Source organism: Theropithecus gelada, unplaced genomic scaffold, assembly GCF_003255815.1.
Source record: "Theropithecus gelada isolate Dixy unplaced genomic scaffold, Tgel_1.0 HiC_scaffold_16089, whole genome shotgun sequence".
In the NCBI taxonomy this organism is placed as follows: domain Eukaryota; kingdom Metazoa; phylum Chordata; class Mammalia; order Primates; family Cercopithecidae; genus Theropithecus; species Theropithecus gelada.
This window is the reverse complement of record NW_020257867.1, coordinates 21,899-31,414: the sequence shown is the minus strand read 5'-3', so window position 1 is coordinate 31,414 and position 9,516 is coordinate 21,899.

Sequence of the window (9,516 nt, the reverse complement as noted above, 5' to 3'; positions counted from 1 at the left end):
CAAAAAAAAAAAAAAAAAAAAAAAAAGAAAAGAAAGAAAGAAAGAAAGAAAAGATCAGTATTATTAAAATGGTCATACTGCCAAAAAATTACAGATTTGCTATTTTTATCAAACTACCAAAAATATTTCTTAACAGAATGAAAAAAACAAAACAACAAATTTTACAATTGTGGAACGAAAAAAGGGCCCAAATAGCCAAGCCAATCATAACCGAAAAGAACAAAGCTGAAGTCATTACATTACCTGAATTCAAACTGTACTACAGGGTACAGTAAACAAAGCAACATGGTACTGGTACAAAAACAAACTCATAGACCAACACAACAGACAGCCCATAATAATGCCACACACTCACAACCATCTAGTCTTTGGCAAAGTTAACAAGAGGAATCTGGAGAGAATTCCCTATTTAACAAATGATACTGGAATACCTAGCTAGCACTATGTAGAAGATTGAAACTGGACCCTTTCATTACACTATATACAAAAATCAACTCAAGATAAATTAAAGATTTAAATGTAAAACGTCAAATTATATACTTAAAAAAATCCATGAAATACCATTCTAGACATAGAAGCCGGGAAAAATTTTAAAATAAAGATACCAGAAGCAACTGCAACAAAAGTAATAATTGACAAATGGAAGCTAATTAAGCTAAAAAGCTTCTTCACAGCAAAGGAAACCATCAACACAGTAAACAAACAACACACAGAATAAAAGAAAATATTAGCAAACTATGCTTTTGACAAAAATCCAATATCCATAGGTAAACAAGTTTACAGAAAAAAAAAAAGACCTCACTAAAAGGTAAACAAAAAACATGAAAAAGATTTTTTTTTCAAAGAAGACATACATGTAGCTAACAAGCATATAAAAAATGCTCATCACTAATCAATCATTAGAGAAATTCAAAGAAAAACCACACTGAAATATCATCTCACACCAGTGAGAATGGCTGTTACAAACAAAGTCAAAAGATAACAGATGCTGGCAAGGTTACAGAGAAACAGGAATGCTTATACCAGTGGGAGTGTAAATTAGTTCATTATAAAAAGCAGTGTGACGATTCTTCACAGAACTAAAACAGAATTACCTTTTGACCCAGCAACATCATAATTGGGCATATACCCGGTAAAATACAAATTATTCTATCATAAAGACATACACATGTTCATTGCAGTACTATTCACAATAACAAAGATATGGAATCAACCTAAATGCTTCTCAATTGTATACCGGATAAAGAAAATACGGTATGGCTGGCCATGGTGACTCACACCTGTAATCTCAGCACATTGGGAGGCCGAGGCAGGTAAACAGCCTGAGTTCAAAAGTCTGAGGCCACCCAGCGCAACATGGCAAGACCCCATCTCTACAAAAAATACAAAAAAAAAAAAAAAAATTAGCCAGGCCTGGTGGTGTGTGCCTGTAGTCTCAGCTACGTGGGGGGCTAAAGTAAAAGAGGATTGCTTGAATCTGGGAGGTTGAGGGTGCAGTGAGCTGAGATCATGCCATTGCACTCCAGTCTGGACAACAGAGTGAGTGAGACCATGTCTTCAAAAAGAAAATAAAATAAAAGGCTTAGGCCAGGCGCAGTGGCTCACGCCTGTAATCCCAGCACTTTGGTAGGCCAAGACAGGAGGAACACAAGGTCAGGAGTTCGAGACGCGCCTGACTAACATGGTGAAACCCCGTTTCTACTAAAAACACACACACACAATTAGCCGGGCATGGTGGCAAGTGCCTGTAATCCCAGCTACTCGGGAGGCTGAGGCAGGAGAATAGCTTGAACTCGGGAGGCGGAAGTTGCAGTAAGCCAAAACCATGCCACTGCACTACAGCAGCCTGGGCAACAGAGCCAGACTCCATCTCAAAAAAACAAAACAAAACAAAAAATTTAATAAAAATAAAGTATGGGCCAGGCGCGGTGGCTCACGTTTGTAATCCCAGCACTCTGAGAGGCCGAGGCGGGAGGATCATGAGGTCAGGAGATAGGGACCATCCTGGCTAACACCAGTCTCCATGAAAAATACAAAAAACTAGCCAGGCGCAGTGGTGGGCACCTGTAGTCCCAGCTACTGGGGAGGCTGAGGCAGGAGAATGGTGTGAATCCGGAAGGCAGAGCTTGCAGTGAGCGGAGATCGCGTCACTGCTCTCCAGCCTGGGCACAGAGCAAGACTCCTTCTAAAAAAATTAAATAAATAAATAAAATAAAGTATGGGGTCCCGGTGCAGTGGCTCACACCTGTAATCCCAGCACTTTGGGAGGCCGAGGTGGGTGGATCACTTGAGGTCAGGAGTTGGAGACCCCGTCTCTACTAAAAACACAAAAATTAGCCAGGCGTGGTGGCGCACACTTGTAATCCCAACTACTCGGGAGGCTGAGGCAGGAAAATCCCATGAACCCAGGAGGTGGAGGTTGCAGTGAGCCAAGATCGTGCCACTGCACTCCAGCCTGGGAGACAAGAGAGAAACTTCATCTCAAATAAATAAAATAAATATTATAAAATACTGTGTGGCCGTTAAAACATGCACGCGCACGCGCACACACACGCACACACACACACACATACACACACACAGAAGATCATGTCCTTTGAAGCAACATGGATGAAGCTGGAGACCATTACTCTTAGAAAACTAACGCAACAGCAGAAAACCAAATGCATGTTATTCTAAGTAATAGCTGAGGATGGGCACAGTGGCTCACGCCTGTAATCCCAACACTTCGGGAGGCCGAGGGGGGCAGATCACCTGAGGTCCAGAGTTCGAGACCAGCCTGACCAACATGGAGAAACCCCATCTTTACTAAAAATACAAAATTAGCCAGGCGTGGTGGCACATGCCTGTAATTCCAGCTACTCGGGAGGCTAAGGCAGGAGAATTACTTGAATCCAGGAAGCGGAGGTTGTGGTGAGCCAAGATCACATCACTGCACTCCAACCTGGGCAATAAGAGCAAAATTTCATCTCAACAACAACAACAAACAATTAAGTAAGAGCTGAATAATAAGAACACATAAAAACAAAAAGGGAACAACAGACACTGAGGCCCAGTTGAGGTTGGAGAATGGGAGGACAAAGAGGATCAGAAAAAGTACCTGTTTGGTGCTATGCTTAGTACCTCAGTGACAACATAATCTGCACACCAACCCCCCATGACACAATTTTAGCTGTATAACAAACCTGCATGTGTACCCCTGAACCAAAAAATAAAAGGTAAAAGAATAAAAATCTATGAGTGGGAAACAGTGCAATGTAGGTGGAAGAACTGGTTTGTGCTACAGATAGCGGCTCAGGTAGAGGTATACTCTGATGGATTTTGTGTTTATGCAGGCAGATGAGATGATGAACAGGTGGTCTAGAACCCTCAGTTGGTAGGGAAAACACGTTGCTGTTACAGATTCAGTGTCTGGGGGTTGGGATATGCCAGGAGACTTGTAGACACTTTTGTAGGTTTTTGTCAAGAAACACTAGAATCAAAAATGCTGTTGTAAAATTTCTCAGGGTGGTGTCTAGTCCTGGGAGACGTCTGGACACATTAATATCTAGTGGGTTTGCTTGTGAGTGAGTGGAATCCTGTGGTGACAGCTGTGGGAAAAGGGGTTTGCTGTCAGAGTTTCTTTCCTCTAAGTTTGGATCCTCTCTCACTCTGGGAGACCAGGAATCACAGGACAATGGGCAGTGTGACAGTCTGTGTACAGGAGAGCAGAGCCTCCCATTCCCAGACAAACCAGAGTTTTATTCCAGGCCAGGCCTCTGTGATATCTTTTTTCTTATACCAAATCTGTAGAGTTTGCTGAACACCAAGCCATTGTCCAACACCAACTCATTGTCTAACATTTGAATTTGAATTCTGACAGCACCCAGAGACAGCACAGACCCTGATTCAGGGCTCATTTTCACAATAATGTCCTAATGGCAGATGCCTGTCACAAACCCCATAGGCCCATCTATGCTTCTGAGCTACTGTTTAAAAATTATGGACTCCCGTAACCTCCCTCAAGTTTCATAATTTGATAGAGTTACTCACAGAACTCAGCAAAACGCTGTAGTTACATTTACCAGCTTATACAAAATACAACCCCCAAAAAAGTCAAATGTAAGAAATGTATGAAACAAAGAAAAAAATGGTGAAAGATGAAGCACATAGATAATCCTGGTAAACAGCTGTGATTAATAAAAGTCTCTATCCTTTGTGTTCTCCAGAAACAGTTTATGGAAAGAAACACACTTTCCATTATGGCTTAGTTGGTGCTCTTTTTTCTTATCTATCACATAGCCAGACGCAGACTGCACATTTTTTCTCGTTCTCATTTTTAAAAATCAGCTGGCCGGGAACGGTGGCTCATGCCTGTAATCCCAGCACTTTGGGAGGCTGAGGCCGGTGGATCACCTGAGGTCAAGAGTTTGAGACCAGCCTGGCCAACATGGTGAAACCCCTCCTCTACTAAAAATACAAAAAAAAAATTAGCCAGGCATTTTGGAAGGTGCCTGTAATCCCAGCTTCTTGGGAGGCTGAGGCAGAAGAATTGCTTGAACCCAGGAGGCGGAGGTTGCAGTGAGTGGAGATCACACCACTGCACCGCAGCCTAGGTGACAGAGCGAGACTCTGTCTCCAAAAAAAAAAAAAAAAAAAAAATCAGCTGAATTTTTCTTCAGTGGTCAGAATAAAATACTTTTTAATCAAACTTCACTTATCTCCTCCCCACAGGCTCCTTAACATTCAGCTACACTCAATCTGTGTCAAAATACAACCCCATTTTATGTCCTTCCTAAGGACATGCGGACTTCAGGGTAAAACATTAATCTAGAATATGACTTTTTCACCCTCCATTTGCCATTTCCCTCCCACCTTCGTTCTAATCTCGTTTGTTCCTTCCTTGTCTGCCTGAACTTGCAATTTTTAAAGATCTTATAGGTATTTTCTTCTGTTACAATACTTCTTTGGAATTTAATTTTTACATTAATCTAACTTTGGTTTATCTTAAATGGTCTAGAAACTGCTTCAAAACAATAACCACTTCATCTTCACAAAAATCCTGCCAGTTCTTTTCCTTCTGAACCTTAACTGCATCTGCCTGTGGGTCCCCAGCTTTCCAGGGCTCTGTAGCTTCTCTCACTATAAAGGTTTCTTCCATGGCTGGGGTGAGCAGGCTGGGACATCTGCAAGAGAGGCTCTTCAGAAAAAAACTAATTGGGCCAATAATAACCACCTTTTGCAGGCTCAATATTAATTAGTCTTAGTTTGGAGTCACTAGGCTCATGCTTTGATTTCCATTGTCAGAGTTATTAACTTGGTTTTCAAAACTACGTGTGTGAAAAATTCAGTAACATTACTCAAACACAATGTTCATATAAGGGAATGAAATTATAAGGTGATTCCATTTTATACCTCAATGAGAAAAGCAAAAGTATCAATTCCTTTCAGACAATACATGTCTTACTATTTCCATTAAAAATCACGTAGTAACAATTAGTCATATGGGAACATTTCTAGAAGGTACCAAGTTTTGTCTCATAAAATTTAGCATGAAACTCAGAAGATAACAAGATACAGAACAGAGATATTCACTGTCACAAATTTACCCTGCAATAAAAGGAAATGATATTTTATGAATCTATGTAATGTAACTTACCAATTACCTATCACATTTTCTTGTGGAAATGTATTCTGTTTCTTGTTTTTTGTTTTTTTAAGACGGAATTTTGCTCTTTCACCCAGGCTGGAATGAAGTGGCACAATCCAAGATCACTGCAACCTCCGCCCCCGGGATCAAACAATTTTCCTGCCTCAGCCTCCCCAGTAGCTGGTATTATAGAAACCCCCCACCACGCCCAGCTAATTTTTGTATTTTTAGTAGAGATGGGGTTTCACCACATTGGCCAGACTGGTCTTGAACTCCCAACCTCAGTTTATCCACTGGCCTCAGCCTCCCAAAAATGCTAGGATTACAGGCATGAGCTACCACGCCTGATGGGAAACGTATTCATTTCCTACAGCCAAAATTCAGGAGAGATTTTCCCTATTGTTTTTCTTGGTAGCATTTTAAAAGCAAAGTCTTGCAATTCTGCTTGAAATCACCCAGTCATAAAAAACACTCCTGAAAAAGTTCCTAACCTCACTTTGGGAAAGAAAAAGATAAACAATAATTTTTAACAAATGGAATACATAATTTTTTCTGATATGCACAACTTTTATGCCCTATGTAAATACTATAAGTATTTTCTTACCTTTTAAATTTTACTAATAAAATATAATTTACAGTTAAAAAACTAAAGTCAATATGAGTGAACAAATCTTTTCAAGGTGAAAAACCCAGGGAGTAGCAGTGTTGATTAGAAAACAGATATGTAGGCTGGGCACAGTGGCTCAGCCTGTAGTCCCAGCAGTTTCAGAGAACAAGGCAGGCAGATCACGAGGTCAGGAGTTCGAGACCAACCTGGCCAACATGGCGAAACCCCGTCTCTACTAAAATTACCAAAAAAAATTAGCCAGGTGTGGTGGTGCACGCCCATAGTCCCAGCTACTCAGGAGGCTGAGGCAGGAGAATCACTCGAACGTGGGAGGCGGAGGCTGCAGTGGGCCGAGATCGCGCCATTGCACTCCAGCCTGGGTGAGAGCTAGACTCCATTTGAAAAAGAAAAAAAGAAGAAAGAAAACAGATGTGTCTGACTCATGTGTCAATTCAGATCATCCAATCACTTGAGAGATTCTCCCACTCCATCCTGCTCACTTAAGTGCTCAGTGACCACTCTCTGAAGAGACAGTGCACTATGCTCAAGTGAGTGCCCCAAGTGTATTTTACTTTGCAAGTTTTTGAACCATCTCACTGAAGTCAGGTTTTCTCTTTCTTTTGTCTTTTGGGATACTATTTTTTCTTTCACAAATCTTAGAGCATTTAGAAGGCAGAAATTATTTCTGTTTTCCCCCTCAATACCAGCATGTGATTGGTGGACCAGCAATCTGTCTCCAAGAAATGGAAGCTGGGTTGGGTGAAGATGATTTTAATGTCCCAAGGGGTTAGCTTTTCAAAGGAAGAGTACACCAAGAGATTTGTCTTTTCCCCAGGGTATCCACTTCAGAGGCTACACTCCCTACTTCAGGTTGTCCTGTGAAAGAAAATGACTTAGGAGCTGATATTCACTAGATACTCTAGCAGACATAGCCATAGCCGTTACCTTGGGTTATTCAGAAACAGTACTGAAACCTAGGACCAAGAAAAAATGACAGGGTTGCTGAGGACAAATCACCCCATAACGTTTGCAAAATAAAAACATCTTGACACTAAAACATTCTCATAAGATCTTTGTGCCTAAAGACAAAAGAAAAAGAGGCACAGAGATTTTTTACAATTCACTATCAGGGGATTATTCTTTGCTTTCTTCTCATGGGAAAAATTTACAAACAGAAAACATTCCTCTTTCTTTTTCTTTTTTCAATTTTAAATAATTTTATTTAAGACACTGCATTTTCCACTTACAATACAGAGTTTATAAAGTGCAATGTTATTTCCTTCCCCTGTGCATATGTTCCATACTCAAATATTGAGAATGCCCGGTAACTTACTATAACAGCTTAACTTTTTAAAACTGCCACAGAATTTCTACAAATTTAGGTCCTTCAAATGAGAAAACACATCTTTTTCAATATGCCATCTAATGCTTTGTCAAAAAATGATTAATTAAAATACAGTATCAAAAATGTACATTAAAGAACAAATAATAAAGTAGATTAGGGACAGGAAGTTGGCATTTGAGATTTTCAAAAGAAACTGAAAATTCAGTATTTTACTGCAAGCCAGAGTTAGGCTGGAGAAATGGGGTATGGGGGGTTGACTTGAGATCCTGCTTGGAACCCATGTGAAAAATGCAAGGGAAAATCAGTCCCATGTGGCGGCAAATAGACTGAGGTGGCTCCAGTCCCTGGATTCCTAATTTTTAAAAATCTAACTCAAATGCTTTTTTTTTTTTTTAGAAATTATTACATTGGGGGAAACAAAATTCAGGCTTAAAAACCAATAAACTGCCAAGTAAGCTCTGGTTACACAACCAGGAAATTTGTAGGCTCAAGGTGAAAATTAAGAAACTACGTAAATGTACCTAACCGATTACTGAATTTGGGCATTTTCCATGCATCTGTCCTTCGAGATCTTTTCATGGACCACAAACTACAACCCATAGCTGGGTGCGCTACAATTTTTGAACCGCTCCTTGTGTAAATTCTTAAGTATTTTCGCGATAACTCCCATAATTTTTAATAGGCGAAAAGAGGAACTAGGAACCCCATAAACCAAACAAAAGCTCTTTCCATTCATGAACCCTCACCCCAACACTCCGAGTCAGGATTCTCCCCTGACGACCCTCCCGTGGTCCCTCCACAATCTGGGAGAGACGCGGCGCTGCGGGTGCAGAGCGGCCCAGAGAGGGCTCCAGGCCAGGGCACAGTCACTGCGCAGGGAAGACACAGGACGGCCGGGGTCCGGCTGTCAGCGCAGTCGCCAATCTGATGGCTGAAGGGGACTGAGGCCGAGTTGGGTAAGGAGAACTCGGGGCGCAGATTGTGGAGCTGACTGCGGGGAGGCCTGAGTCCCGCCACAACCCCTTCCCCTCTCTCCGGATGTCGGACCCGGCACTCTCACCATTTCTAGGCTTCCAGGGGGTCCTGGCATCTTCAGGATCTTCACTACTTGTAGGTCCGGCGTGGATCTTCACTACTTGTAGGTCCAGGGTCACAGAGGCTGGGCCTCAACGAGCAGAAGACACAGAACCGCGAGGACCAGACCAGGAACTCCGGCTGCAACGAGAGACAAAGATCCCGCCATATCCCGGAAGCCGCCCTTTCCGCTCCAGCTGCGTGCCTGATTGGATGGTTCCCAGGCCAGCGCCGCTGACTGGATAACGTTTAAGACCCCCCCCCGTGCCGCGCCCTCACGCCCTGAGTGACAGAAGATGTGGCCAAATGCTGGGTTGAATGAAGAAAGAGTGACAGCCGAAGGTGCAGCCTTTTCAGGCAGGGCTTCCTCCCAGAGGTGAGCCAAGACCACTGCAGAGGGTGTTAGCCTTTAAACTTGTGTATAAAGTCTCATGTATTTGTAAATACTATACTGTATCGCTGCTCACACATGAAAAGAATAGAATAATAATTATTTATAAATTTCTGTTTTTTGTTTGTTTTTTTTTTTGAGACGGAATCTCGCTGTGTCGCCCAGGCTGGAGTGCAGTGGCGCGACATCAGCTTACTGCAAGCTCTGCCTCTCGGATTCAAGAGATTCTTCTGCTTCAGCCTCCTGAGTAGCTGAGATTACAGGCGCGTGCCACCACGCCCTGCTAGTTTTTGTATTTTTAGCAGAGACAGGATTTTCACCATGTTGGTCAGGCTGGTCTCGAACTCCTGACCCAGTGATCCACCCGCCTTGGCATCCCAAAGCACTGGGATTACAGGCGTAAGCCACAGCGCCTGGCCTAAATTTCGGCTTTTATAACCTTCCTGGCTCTGGTCTTTTGAACAGGCAAC